Source organism: Bacillus rossius (assembly GCF_032445375.1).
Source record: "Bacillus rossius redtenbacheri isolate Brsri chromosome 4 unlocalized genomic scaffold, Brsri_v3 Brsri_v3_scf4_2, whole genome shotgun sequence".
Taxonomy (NCBI): Eukaryota; Metazoa; Arthropoda; class Insecta; order Phasmatodea; family Bacillidae; genus Bacillus; species Bacillus rossius.
Genome location: NW_026962011.1, coordinates 42,449,489 through 42,464,634, shown reverse-complemented (window position 1 = coordinate 42,464,634; position 15,146 = coordinate 42,449,489). Strand labels below are relative to the sequence as shown.

At 38.4% G+C, this 15,146-nt stretch overlaps 1 non-coding gene across 1 annotated transcript; it reads right to left on the bottom strand.

Moving 5' to 3' along the window:
* Positions 1 to 6,486: 6,486 nt before the first annotated feature.
* Trnaq-cug (transfer RNA glutamine (anticodon CUG)) lies at positions 6,487 to 6,558 on the bottom strand. The gene has a single exon. It is a non-coding gene; the product is annotated as a tRNA-Gln (tRNA).
* Between the last annotated feature and the right edge of the window lie 8,588 nt (positions 6,559 to 15,146).

The following is a 15,146-nucleotide window of genomic DNA, read 5'->3' as shown; positions in this document are numbered from 1 at the left end:
ACGATAATACTATTATTGTCTCGACATTTTCTTACCACAATATGGTTAATAAATATAAACATAGGTATATCTAGTCCCGCCTACGAAAACACCCTGCTGTTCTCTCATTGGCTGTTGTGCCATGCGTACGCGACCGAAATAAAATATATTCATCTCACTCCTATGCGCACGACCTCGCTCCCATGCACACGACCAACTTTCTGCTATTGTGAATCGTTAGGTTAGGAAACATGGCGTTCATATCCTATGCACACGACCTACTGTTACTGTTACCTTTGAATATATATACTGTATAGAAGTCGCGAGTGGATAGGATTTACTCTACGTTTTTCACAAGCTTATGATGAGCAGCTTGGGAACTTCACCGCTGCAGTGCGCTGCCGTAACGCCCTGTATCGTCTTAGTTGTTATTTACACGTTAGAGAGCAGCATTGTCACCCGCTGTCATTCCCCGCACCCCCCACCAATCATTCACTGCAGCTCAATGTCGTTCAACAAGAGGGGGAAGGGGTTTTTGAAGAGTTTGACACTTGTCCGCTAGGGACCACCACAAGTCGATGCCCTAGAGATGGTGGCGATTGCGGCGGTGAATTAACCAACTACCTCAAACCGTATTAGAAATTCTAACCTGGGCTGGCAACTTCTATACAGTATATATATTCAAAGCTGTTACTGTTGTTTTTTCAATTGTGAACCCAGCCTTAGACGTCTCTCCTCGGCGCGGCGGTAGACAGCTCCGCCGCGACGGGCGGGAACAAAGCACATCGCTCGCGACTCGGCCTAGCCTCGGCGCGCCCGCTGCAAGCCGACTTGATCCCCTCCGCATGAATTACACGCCCCGAATGCCGCGCACAGAAGGAGAAACCTCTCCGGAGTCGACCGAAACTTCGCCGACATTCACGCTCGGGACACTTGGCAGATTACTGCGCAGTTGAAACAAGACATCCGACTTCATCATGAAATTATTGTAACAATGGAAGTGTGGTGTAGCGAAAATCACAGAAGGTGAAGGATCCAAAAACAAAAATTTGGTTGTCTGTAAAGTCGGTTTACGGACGATGGTTTAACGTGACAACGTCATAAAAAAACTTTGATGAAATGATTACATACTTTTATGAATAAAATTGAATATTTTTTTATTGAATTATCACTATTTTGTATGGATAGGACAAAGAAGGAGTGAAATGAAATCTACAATTTTATTGATAAATTTACTTTGAATTGCACTCATTAATTCAAATATGTTGATTATTTTAACTATAACTTTTATACATGTTTGCTATTTAACTTCTTCCAATCTGTGTTATTCTGTTAAGGATAGGACGATGGTAGGAAAAGTAGGAGACGAATGGGAGTGTTTCAAGTTTAATGTGCCTCGAAAAAGTCAAATCGATGGTTGTTCCAATCGAGTGGAAGAGAGATATATGCGGCGCAAACGTACAATGAGCGTAACGGGACACAGCGTAACGGGACAATGTGCGTTTCGGGACACTTTTTCGTGCGTGCAGCCAGCGTTTATCGATTTATTAGACGTTGTCACGTCAATAATAGGCTTGTCACTGACTCACTGACTGACGCTGTATGCATTCCGCTTTCATGCGCTCACAGTGCATGCCAACCTGTTCCTCTTGGCATTGCTGCCGAATCCGTGTGGCATTAAGGGCATAGCGTAATTTTTTTGATGAGAACGTTAGTTTCAGCATTTTTCCAGTGTTAAATAGCGAGCCATATCTTAGTTTGCCACGTTTTTTTTTCCGCGTATATATGTTTAATATATGTATTTTAATTTTTTTTTGCAGCTACTTGCATATGTGAATCTACCAACCACTAATGATAAGATTAAATTTATCACGGAAAAAGAATGTCAAGGCACATTTGAATTGTAGCATGCTAATGTTGTTGCGAACTCTATTCATTTGATTACCTTCATACAAATCGCACTGCCAATAAGGTTGCCTTACTGGTGCATATTGAATCGAATCCACAGCTAGGAAGATAATTGAATGACGAGAGACAATTAACGGGAAATGTACTTTTTAAAGATATTCTTCACTAGACACCATTTTTTGTCAAATATTTTTTTTCCATTTCATATATATACATTTCAGAAATAATTTTTTAACTGCACAATATATAAAATTTAATTGGAATTTAATAAATATCACGTTATTTTAAATTTAAGTGTTTAGTGTAGTCATCATTTTTCAACGGGTAACCTTAGGCGCCTTACAAATAACTAGTTCGATTTATTATTCCAAGTTAAAAAGCTAACGAAGATTCAAAAAATATATATGATAATTGAGCGTAGTTTTAAACGGATCGTGATTATAAAAATACATACTTTGATTTATGTCGTTTTTTCACTGCTCCGAGCAAGTATTAAAGCAGGATTAGTTTTTACTTCAGTTACTCGTAATTAGCCAGGATATAGTGAAAGGAAATGTACAGGCTCCACCGATGATTGAACTCGGATCGATAGATTCAGAGTATGAAGTTCTAACCATTTCAACATTGTTAGTAGTGTAGAAAAGTATTTCTTGGGACTGGCTTCTGGCCAGAGGTGTCGGTGCCGGGATTCAGTCTGTGTTTAATGACGTCACGGCGGCCATCTTGGATGACTTTGAATTTTTACCTTGACCTTGACCTTTGACCTTTACCTTTAGTATTTGCCAAAATCTTCTCAAAATACGCCAAAATGCACTTTTTTTAATTTCCGCCAAAAATCTAAAAAATATTGAATAATAACAAATTTCCCTATTTTGAGGGGAATATTCCCGTTTTGAGGGAAAATTTCCCGTTTTTGTCCTCGTAAAATCCGAAAAATTTGAAATTCCAAAAACCTCATAAGACTTTGGCCTTAGAAAGAACACAAATTCCCCCAGATGGCTTAAATTCCCCGACGAAAAGCCGTCCCTAAGGCACCGAGGTCACTCCCATGACCTTGACCTTTAACTTGAAATCTTTAATTTTTTACCAAAAAATTTTATAAATTTCTTACTTCAATTGTTCAGTTACTTAATCGATTTCGATCCTTGGTTCGATTCCCGGCGAGAGTAAACATGTGATTTATTTTAATATATTTATAAAAATTTCATAACAGAAATAAGTTATAACAAATTTCTTACGTCACACCCACCATCTTGGATTCTAGATCGTTGCACTTTTTAGATAATAATTATAAGATTTACAAACAAATTGAACGGGTTTTATAGTGTACCTGCTAAGGGAGTTATTATTTTTTTTTTATTCTCATTTTTTCAAACCTTTGCAGCAATATTTCTTCTAATCAAAAATTGTTCCACACAAAAGTTTTGGTCAGAAATTTTAAGGTTTATAACAAATATGTACGACTTCGATGTTATGCCTACGAAGGGAGTTAATTTTTTTTTGTCCTCCAACCCTTGTTTATTCTACTGCTTTCAGTAATGGTTGGTTATATAAAAAAATTATTTCAGACGAAAGTTGTAGATAATAATTTAAGGTTTTACAGTAAAACATTACAGATTAAACATTGCGCATGGTAATTTAACTTTGAATATTTTAAAATTCTAACCCCAAATATTTTTCAACACCCTGAAAAAATGGTTCGTCTTATTAAAAATTGTTTCAGACAAAAGTTTTAGATAAAAATTATAAGATTATTTTAGAATTTGTATGATGGGTTTTTTTTCTAAGGGAGTTAATAATTTTTTTATCTCCAACCCTTGTTTTTTCAACCCCTTGCAGTTATGGTTTGTCGTATTAAAAAATTATTAAGACAAAAGATTTTGGTATTTCTCCTATGAGTTGTAATACTCTCAAACGGATGTGATATTTTTCATATTAAGGTAGTTCCAACGATTTTATTTTTTTTAACCTTCCCCAATTTTCTCCTTTGGTCGGATATTGCCCATTAACGAACACGACCGAGATTTTCCACTACTAGTTTTTATGTATCAGTTTGGAAGTGACTTGAGAAAAATTGCGACAGTTATCGTGCCCACAAAAAGGTGATATATTTATCTGCATATATCGATATAAATTTTTGAGTTGACGATGGATTTGGGGTCTGCGGACCATGAAACGAAAAACTGTAAAAAAAAAAAAAATTCCGAAAGTCTCACCACGGTAACTGCTACAATATGTAGTATTTCTTTAAAAACGTACCTGAGATGATATTAACCGGTTTTATTTGAACCAAGGCCTCTTTACATTAGTTTTTGGTGAGGAGGGAAGGTGGGCATGTAATTTTGCTACGCGGGTAGCACGATGCGTGTTGCTCCCATCTGTTGAACGACATACGGAGGTCAGTCGCTCCGAGGACGAGACTGTACTGGTCCATTCTCCCCAGCATCCAAGCCATCTCGTCTGTCCGGCCACGTGGCTCGCAACTACCCCCCCCCCTCACCCTCATGCACCGTGCCAGCGGCTCGCCGGGGGAATACCGTACACAGATGTAACACGAGTTTAAAATTGAAATTAGCAAAAAAAAAAAAAAGGAGGTGGTGGTGAGGGTGGGTGGGAGGATACATCGAAGGGTCGAAGCGACGCGGGGGTCTACAGTTTTTAACCCACTCCCGATATTGGCAGGAGAGGGTGGCCGAAACCCTGCATCAGATGCCTCCAGAGGATTGGTCACTCGCGGGGGTGGGGGTGGTTTCTGGTCAAAGCGGGAAAAGGGGTGGGAGGAGAGAAAGCGAATCTGAACGAGTTGACGGGAGAGAGGGTAAAAACAAAAAAAAAATCACACGCGGCGAGCGGATACACACACTCCGGTTCACGCAGGGACCAAGAAGTTTTTCCACGAGGGTTTTCGGTGACAGAACGAAATACACACGCGCAAGAGACACAGAATTAAAAAAAAAAAACACACATAGAGAGGAAGAAATGGAATGATATTTTTCATTAGGCCATACCAGCTGACATATCAAATCCACATGTTTCCCGCTCTCGTTACACGGGAACAACTGCGACATTTTTTTTTCACCATCTCGGTGTATTTTAGAGCCAGTAAAAAACTGTAATGGAAAAAAAAATCCTGGACAGTATGTCATATCCCTGCTGTTGTAATGAAGGGCTCGTGTTATTGAAAACACAATTTTGGATTTTTAGCAAAGACTTTCCACTGCGCTGACATTTTTCACACAGTACTCTTTGGTAGTACATGGGGCTCAGTAAACTTAAATATATATTATTATTATTTATATTTTAAAGTGTATGTGTATAAAATTTTGGTTCTATGAAATGGCTTAAACTAACCAACTCAAGAAAGTGGAGGACAGCTATATGTAGTAGGCATATATTTGGTATTTATATAAGTGACATAGATCAAACAAAATATCCAATAAAAGAGAATTTTTTATCTCATTATTTGAATAAAAACAAATAGTTTGATATAATGGCACAATTAAATGTTATGGTGTAGCTTGGCTTCTGGGTTGTAGCCATGTCCTTGGCGAATAATTCACCGACTGAGTAGGTAACTGCTTTCTTGATGATGGCGACTGCAATGTCGACCGGAACGTCGGTGAATTATTCGCAAAGGACACGGCTACAACCCAGAAGCCAAGCTACTTCAGGCAATGGCCGTGAAAGCCTGCGAACATTATTACATGTTATGGTATTTGTTAATGATTAATTTCCTACAGTATATTTTGTACTTATTTGAGCCCAATAAAAAGTAAATAAATTATTTAAAAAAATATTAGGCAAATTAAATTATATTTGCGTCTATTTGGATACTTTACAGATCAAATTTTGGAGAAGAAAAATTACTGAGCATTAATGTGAATATATTAACGTATTCCCTGCCTATTATGGATAAAGTTAAGCTCACAGCGATTTAATAATGGTAGTTCTGAGACTAAAGGTTTATTTTAAGTGAAAGGTTTTAATTTTTGGCCTATGACATCACAAGTATATTAAAATTGTAATAAATATAATACCTATATTTAATGACTTTGAAGAATATGAGTGCAATAATGAAGAATGTTTAAAAGTGATTGGTGCAAATTTACGGAAGTTATCGTGTTAATAAAAATGTAGAAAGGTGATATATATATATTATATATATAAACTTTTGATTTGACGTTGGTTTTATAGTTTATGGACCATGAAATGAAAAACTACAAAAATTATTTCCGGAAGTTGCCACATTGTAAAGGCTACAATAGATAGTCTTTCTTCGAAATCTACCTAATTGAACGTTTTTAAATGACGCGTTGTAAAAAGACGATCTGAAGTCAAGTGTATCTTACAGCCAAGCGGAAAACTTGTAAGAAATATTATGTTTAATTTTGTCGAAAATTATACGAGTGTGACAGTACAGCATGGTAATTCGTATATTAAGTCACTGTTACAGTAATATAAACTGGGTATATCTCTGATTATTTTCACGGAGATTTTTACATAAAGAGTAACCCAACATGAATTTTGAGTGTATGAGGACTTTTTTTTGCAACAATTAACTCAGTTGCGAACAGCAAGTGTCAGGGGGAAGAAAAAATCAGGTTCCACCGAGATTTGAACTCGGATCGCTGGATTCAGAGTCCAGAGTGCTAACCATTACACCATGGAACCACTTATACTTTAGGAGACCAACCTTATCTAATTGATCTCATATCACAGTATAAAGAGGATTTTTAAAAACTTTCCAAAAAATAATAACACTTTACTTAGCCGACTAACTTAAAAGAGAGGTGATTGTGGTGATTGTGGAGTATATATACTTGCTTTCCCAGAAAATTTATTTACGAATGCCGAAAACTGTGTTTTATGAGCTAATAATTTAGGTTGGTTATCCTGTACAGGCGCATTTTGTATCCGGTACTGTGTGTGCATATATATTGTTACCTACGACGCGAATAGTGAGGACGCAACGATCTTAAGTATAGTAGTATAATAGTTCCCCTGGCACCAAGTTCAAGGTTGAGGAGTTGAAGTGTCGACCACCATCATGGTTTGTGATATCACGGTCACAATATTGGAATATCTTGACCGCGACCCTTGACCTTTACCTTGACCCCTGTCACCATTTAAATTTATTTCACGTTCACAATTTTGTTCTCTTTTACCTTTCCGCCGTTTCGGACTACGCCATTAAGAATTAAGTATGCCACGTTGGCCATATTTAAAATTCGTAATTATCATCGCAAAAGAATGGAAAAAAAATATTTTTTATTATAAAAAAAAAGTATTTAGTTACAATTTTAATTAAAAACTCAGTTACATAATGGACCTTTGAGGTCTGGGTTCTAACCCGTCGAGCGCATTTTTCACACTCCATAGAAATCTTATTATATATGGGGAATTCTGATTTTTTTTTTTTTACCACTTGTGAGTGGTCTTGACTCCTGCAGGGGAAGGTACCTGCCTCTTGAAGTGTCGGAGCTGCAGCCAGCTCTAGCATCCAACATGATCACGGAGAGGGTGCAAGGATGCGCATATATAGCCTCTCAGTACCAAGGCAACTCGCTGCCTCCTCGTGGCACCAATGGTGTTCACAAAAAAAATGCTCTGCTGGGGATTCTCTATTTATTTATTTATTTATTTATTTATTTATTGTCTTTATTGGTGGCGAAGTTAAGGCGGTACGTCTTTTCTTACACTTAACAACTTTTCTGCAATTACATCAAATAGTGGAATATCAAAAATTAAGAATGATATAAGCAGATGTTGACTAAATATTAAGATACCAAATTAAAATTTTAACTTAATGTTCAAATATTAACTAATACAAAAGATTCAACCATAACTAATTTAAAGGAATTAAAAATTAAGCATTGACATACTTAAACGGAAAGTGATTAAACATACAGCAAATAGTATAAAAAAAATAGGTGCTACTACATTAAAACCAGTCACTCGCACATTCACACACAGATTCAAGCAATAGGGTAGCGACGAAGTGGTCATGGTAAGCAGTTGTTACAAAGATGTTTTTTCAGCCTGTACTTAAAGAAAGCTATATTTTTTGTTTGCCTTGTCGCTTGGTCTACATGCTCAGATATTGGAAAGAGGATTCTGGCTATGTGGAAAAGCTCTCTTTGCAGGTAACGGTTTGATGGTTTGGACACCTTAGCCAAGTGCTTGGACGATCCAGGCAGTAAGTAATGCGGGGCGCTGAGGTTCTCTGTACATCTACGTCTCCTTAAGTATACATAAATATAATTTTCACACGCATAACATTAAATAGGTAATTTTAAGTTCACACAAAAAGTCATTTTAATCAATGTTTCAATATATCTATTTTATCGACCCACGAATCAAATTCAGTCCGTGAATGAGCCAACGAATTAATCATTTACCATTATTTTGCTCCAACACTTTAACAACAAGGAATGTGTCTGGAAAAAAAAATTTAATTTCTTCCTGGTAAAATCCGACAGAATTACTTTATTTTTTTCCGTATAAGTCTCTCAGGAGATTCGTGCAAGCATTAGAGACCGGAAACACGCGTAGTTAATTCGCTAATAAATTTCCTTTGTAGTCACCGCATAATTTCACCGACACTAGCTTTCTTTATTTGTAGAAAAAATTTGTACGCGGTTCGAAGAAGGCTATATATTGCCTTTCACGTTTTTGGGCTTCATTTAGGTACGTGGTATAAAATCACCGTGTAATTGTGTTCCCTTATTATTATTTTCGACAGGATACCCAGTGAGAGGTTGGTGCAAGCTTAACAGTGGTGGTCCACGTGTTAGAACTGTGGACATGCCATTACTAATTTCTCCCACTCACATGTGTACAGTGTAAGGCAATTAAGATGACGGTATCACATTTGTTGTGCCTAACACGCCAGCCTCTTGATTTACTGAAATCTGTAAACCATGTCGTAAGTTTGACTACTGAAATCTGTCGTCTACACTTACCTGAAGAGATCCAAGAAGATCGAAACATAGATGCTTACATTTCTGCACGTGAGGCTGCTCAAGGTTCAGAAATGTAAGCATCCATGTTTCGATCTTCTTGGATCTCTTCAGGTAAGTGTAGACGACAGATTTCAGTAGTCAAACTTACGAAATGGTTTACAGATTTCTGTAAATCAAGAGGCTGGCGTGTTAGGCACAACAAATGTGATACCTTTAATCATACCGCCAGAGAATTACATCTTTAGAAATTAGGATGACACACAGGTTGTGTCGTTAGGACTACTCACTGTTCATGATGTGCTTTGGTCACTTATTTTATTCTAGGACACATCGCTGAACCTCGGAGCGATGGGTGGAGTCAAGTGGCCCCTTGGCGAGCGATAGCGGGCGACGAGAGACGCGCTTCGTGCGCGCAGACCGGTGCATCGGGGACGGTGTTGTGTGCGCGGCGGACGAGAGAGTAGCACGAGGCGCGGTGTGTCGGGACAGAGGTGCGCGGTAAGAGACGAGCAGTAGAGAGAACCACAGTCCAGTCGAGTTCCAGTGGGGAGAGCAAATTGTAGACTTAATGAAAGAGTGACTCATTTGTAGACGGACAGTTAAACTGTTGTAACTTAATTGATACTGTAATTATTAGCTGAAATAATAAAAAAAAATTAATTAATTGCTTTATATTAATTGGGCCTGTTTTCACTTGTAAATATATAATTATATATATATATATAACATATATATACACACACTGCCTACTGGAGAGTGAACACGGGCGTAAAGCTATAGCCTTATACTTGAAGCGTATTAACCCTTATTTAAAATAATAATTTAAAACTATCATAAGTATTTTTTTTTTCACTTTAAAGTTGAGGAATAAAAACCAAAACATGAATCTACAGAATACAGCGATTTAACAGGAGGTTTAAAAATAATCTCTCTCGCGAGAAAATGTGTTCATGCCTCGGTGTCGCAGGGTTGCGACGACACTCCAGAGTGAGAGATATGAATCCAGAAAACTGCGAAAGCGGCTCCATTCGGACTAGTACCGGAACGCCATTTTAGCAATCACGCAAAATTTATTTTTCTCTTTCGAAATAAATTTAACATTTAAATGGATTCAAGTTGATATGTATTTTCAAGTTTTTCTATGATAATTTCTACATTTACGTATACCGTCCATCATTCGTCTGTATCGTCAGTAAACAAGGTTTATTTATTTTTTCTTATGATACTCAAGCAGCTAAGATAAGACTGTTCGAATACAAATATTTTTTTACGTATCCTTGGTGGGAGAAATTTTTTTCAGACATTCCATAAAGTTACAGAATTTTATCAAAGTGAAGTGTGCGCGAGATGTACATCTTTATGGGGGTGATGCGAGAAAACATGTAAAAAAAAGTATTTGCATTGAAATGAGCTCAGTAAAGAACCGAAATTGCATCAGTTTTACGACCGAAGAAAATTTTTTTTTTTTTTTTTTTGAGGATCCACCCCGTGCACCAGACGCGTCAGTCTGAAACGGGAGCGGGTGGAGGGGGGGGGGGTTGTTATAAATTGGGGGGGAGAGCCCGTGTTGTTCAGCTCAGAGAGGGCTTCGAGCCATACAGGGTGATGGCGTTTATGGCAAGTCTGAGTGGCAAAGAGTGGCATCCGCCTGCACACCCAGTCGGAACTTTTTCAAAATTTCCCAACCTTCCCCCTTGGAAAAAATCTTCTACTGCCCGGGGGAAGCTTAATACGCTGGGAGATTCCTTCTACCTTTAATATATTGTAATTATGCTTACACAATTCACATTACACGTGCAATTCTTAAAAATGAAAGCTCATCGTGGCTACAGTAGGTATACTTTTACAGCACCGGTACATGATGCGTGACATTCCTTATTTCTCGTGTGAGCTAAAAAAATTTTTTTTATTAAATTGTACTATATATATGGCTATGGCATTATTAACTAAAGCTTCTCCATATAAACAATTCAGAAGAACAGTTTCGATGTTATTTGTGCGGTGATAAGGCAATATGTCTAAATTGATAACTTGATAATTAAGTTTAATTAAATATCCAAAAAAACAGTTATAATAAAAATTGATTCTCCTTACATACTTCAGCAGTAAACACAAGGGTGTTGTTCATATCGCTCTGGTATTAATTGTCAGTATTTCCGTGCATGAAAACAATCGGAAAACGAAGAAGAATAAATATCACCCCTTTTATACGTTTCATTCTTCCATAAATAACGGTTCATTATCTATAATTTCTTTAGAGCTTTCGCGGTGAATATGTGTTCCTTAAAACAATCTAATTAGTTTTGCGAAATGATTTTAAACCTTAACTTGTCAAAAAAAAAGGGAAGTTTCAACCTAAATGTTTAAAATGAGTATGTAAACCATGAAGAAAAAAATAGTGCGTGGAGTCCTTCCGCGCGGAAGAAGTGAAACTTCGTAATGTGTAAATGAAAATAGGAAGGGGTAGAAATTGATTTTCAGTGAAATCGTATTGTTTCTTTAAGACAAACTTTATTAACATTGCTTACAATTCACAATTGATCGCATCTTTTAATTATCATTATCGAGTGTAGAAATTTCCAAATCTATAACATTTACAATGGGATTATGATAACTAAAGTGAGATACGAAATGTTTGAGTTCTATTTTTTCAATATTTCTTGCAAAAACTGCTTCAATGGTAGTTCCCCCTTTGGTTTTCACGACGCTCACACTGTTTACTTCGCTGCATAGCAAGAATACCACGCTCATGTGCTTCCTCCATGGTAGCGTTAAACGTTTAACGCAACCTTGTTGGAAGTCGCATTAGAAGTTTCACTTCAAATATTATAAAATAAATACTCGAATATAATTAATTAAATATTGATTGTGTAAAATAGTTAAAAGATTGCCTCCCTGTGACGGGGTGTACGCCCGTTTCTGCGGTTACGGAGCAGCCTATAACCATGAGCAAAAACATGACTGGTGCAACCAGCCCTTAGTGCACTGCAAATGAGGCTTTGTTCCACTTACTGCACAGTAAGTAATAGTGCTATGACGTCATCCGGAGTAAACAGGTATAAATACAGGTTTTCTACCATAAAAAAACACAAACACACAATTTAAGTTCAGGCTGGCTGGCAGCCTGGCGGGAAACGACAAAATGTTGCCCCTGAATAAACCAGCACCGCCCAAAATCAATGCGGACAGCAATGCACGAGTTCTCGCTCCTTGCTTAGTAGTTTCTTTCTACCCCGAACAATTCTTCTTCCTGAAACATCCCTCTGTTTCCCGTAACCAACCTGCTTTTGTTTAATGCATTATTTTCACCCCGCATGACAATGCCCAGGGTTTTCCCTGTGTCCATGTGGGTTTTACTTGGGCCCAACTTATCTAGTTACTGTGGTCTAGAGTTAAGAGTGAGGGGAGTTAGTCTTGGAGCCAATCGCTGCCATGGCTGCACATGATGCATCCTACCCTTCTTGCATGGTTGAAACCCAGCATGACGGCGTAAAGATCTGGCCTAAGACGCACTTAGAACCCTCCCAAGAACACTTAGTTTTAAATTTAGATTAGTTATTATTAAATCAAAGCAAAGAGACCGGTCATCGAGACTCTGGGGAGGTCTCCGAGGCAAGTAAAACAATCGCATGACCTGAAGTAAGCTTTCGGACGTACGCCATTGCTAAGCTCATGTATGTCTGTAGAAGAAAACTACAAAAAAAAACCAAAACCCAAAAACAAAAACACAAATTAAGCAAAAAATTGCTGTTGTCAATAGGATATAAACACCACATAATATTCCATAACAGGAATATTAGGCCAGTAGCGTTAAACATCCAATTCGGAAATAATTCCTACAAAAGGTTTTTTTTGTTTCAATGGCTTCATTTATGACCCAATATGACTCTACTAAGTCATCCCCCTCGGGGGATGTTGTGGAAAAGTGGTGGGGGGTGAAAATGTGCCCCCAAAAGGGGTGTTTTTACGGTTTTTTGCTTTTATCTCCCCCACGAAACAAAATATTTGAAAAGTACATTTCATAAGAGTTATAGAGCATTAATCTCTGCGTTGAATGGTACCAAGAAAATTTTTTTTTGGACAATTCGTTAGCAAACCACAGCAGCTGAAAGTTTGACCAATTTTCAATATCAGTGTAAATGGTTGGTTTTAACTACAGGTTTTAGACGATGTCTTATTCAAAAATGAAAAATTAGCCAATTGACCCAACTGTCAACATTAATTACAATGGTTGTTTTAACTTCATGTACAGAATTTGGTCACAAACAGGATAACAATAATATACTATACAAAATTAGTATATTTATATTAACATGAAAAATTGTCACTAAATTAAAACATATATACATAATGGGTGAATATAAGCATTAAATAATAGACGTGCTGAAATAAAATTAAAGTCTTCGACGTTTCTCTGCCGTTGGACCACTGGGATCAACATTTTGGTCGATGTCTGACACTTCTGATTCATTGTCAGTCAAAATGTCGAGGTCTCCATACACATCTTCTTCGGCATCTTCCAATAATTCTACCAGTTGGAGGGCGTTTGTGCATGAGGTCCCCTTGCAACTGGCACAAATGATCGAACATTTCAAACCTGCCTTCCTGCAGCCGCAAGCACCGGCACACCCTTTGCTGCACTTGCAAGAAATCTTCATCAGAAGCGACTGTGGAGCTGGTTCCTTGGAGGTAAGAACAGGGGCAAGTCCAAAGTTGGACTGCTGCCATCCCCACTGGAGCGGATCCATCTGGTTCCCTAACCACATTTGAACTTGGAGGTAGGTTCTGAAGCAATGTTGGCAAGCTGCTTCCATGGTTGGTGGTAGGGAAGCCAAATTGAATTTAGATTTTATGAGGGATTTGGCAAACAGGTCAAACCGCACCTTGTCCAGATTTTCCTCTGTTCTACCACCATAGAGGGTGGTCAAAAATCGTTGTCCAGCTTCTGCAATTGCTTGAGGTTGTGAATCGTGATCAAAGAAGAGTTTGATGTCCTCTAAAATGTGCACATTCTTGGCCACATGTTTCACTATTTTTTTCTTGCCCAGCTTGTCGCAACCACTAATTGCGTGGAGGAAAATGAGAACCTTTTTCAGGTCGTCGGTGAGTTTACAACTCTGGTGGGTGAATATTTTTTGTGGTGTTGTTCCTCTTCCTGGTTTGAGGTAATAAATGTTAGCCGATGGTGTGGCTAGAGCAGTGAGGATGACCAACAAATCCGTATCCTCACCGACTAGAGCAACCTTCTCATGACTATGGGCAACTTCGATGGCTGTGGTGACGATCATGTGGTCTGCATCCTCACGAGCTTGCTTGACTGATATGCCTTCACTTTCCAGCCTCTCGGTAAGCAAGCTGATGAGTCGCTCCTTGTTCCTGTCATTTGAAAGAAATTGCTTCTGGGTCATCGTCACCACCATTGACTTTGTGAAGATGACCTCAGGAGCAATGTGCCTCTTCATTCTGCGGAGCCGCTCTGCAGATTTGATGCTTTTGGTACGCAGGTCTTCGGGGTAGCCATCAAAAACCACAGTGGTAGCTTTTCTGTTGTAGTGGCGTTTCAAGTAATCAACATACCTGTTGATAATACATTGAAAGGCATCGCCATTCTTCCATACCACTCGGTGTAATAAAAATCCCCCATCAATGACGTGAGCCGCTCCATCGAGGTTAACTTCTCCTACAGGATAAAAAAAGTCATAAAGTACAGACTTAGGTGCCTTCCTCATTCCAACCTCATCGAATAGAGACAGGGGATATGGTGCCAGCTCGTATTGGAAGAATTCCCTTAGCTCTTCATCAGATTTCTTGAGGAGTGTGATGCGGTGAAATATTGTCTCAGGATTGACTGGTACATCCTCCCCATGAATGGTAAACTTTGACTTGAAACCTTGAATGTTCATGACACGATTCTTTCTGACAAACTTGATTTCGTCAAAGTTTTGTCCCACCAAGGTAAGCATTGACAAGTTCCCAATTTCAAAGGCTCTGTGACAGTTTATTGATTTATCTCCCATGACACTTGTACTGATGGACATCATGAAGTCGCTTGCTGGAAAAGGATCGTGAGATTGAAACCACTCCACAAACTTCTGTACATCTCGATTATCACGCTGGACTCTAGCATCTCTGGCATCAACATGCTGCTCTGTGGTGGTGAATGAAACCCCGCTAAAATCCTCGACCTGTTGTGCCACTGTTGTAACTATTGGCATGGTGACTGCCCATCTACTGAGAGTACTATCTGAAACACCACGACCATGTCTAAGCCCTCCACTACTTTTTAATGAGCGCATG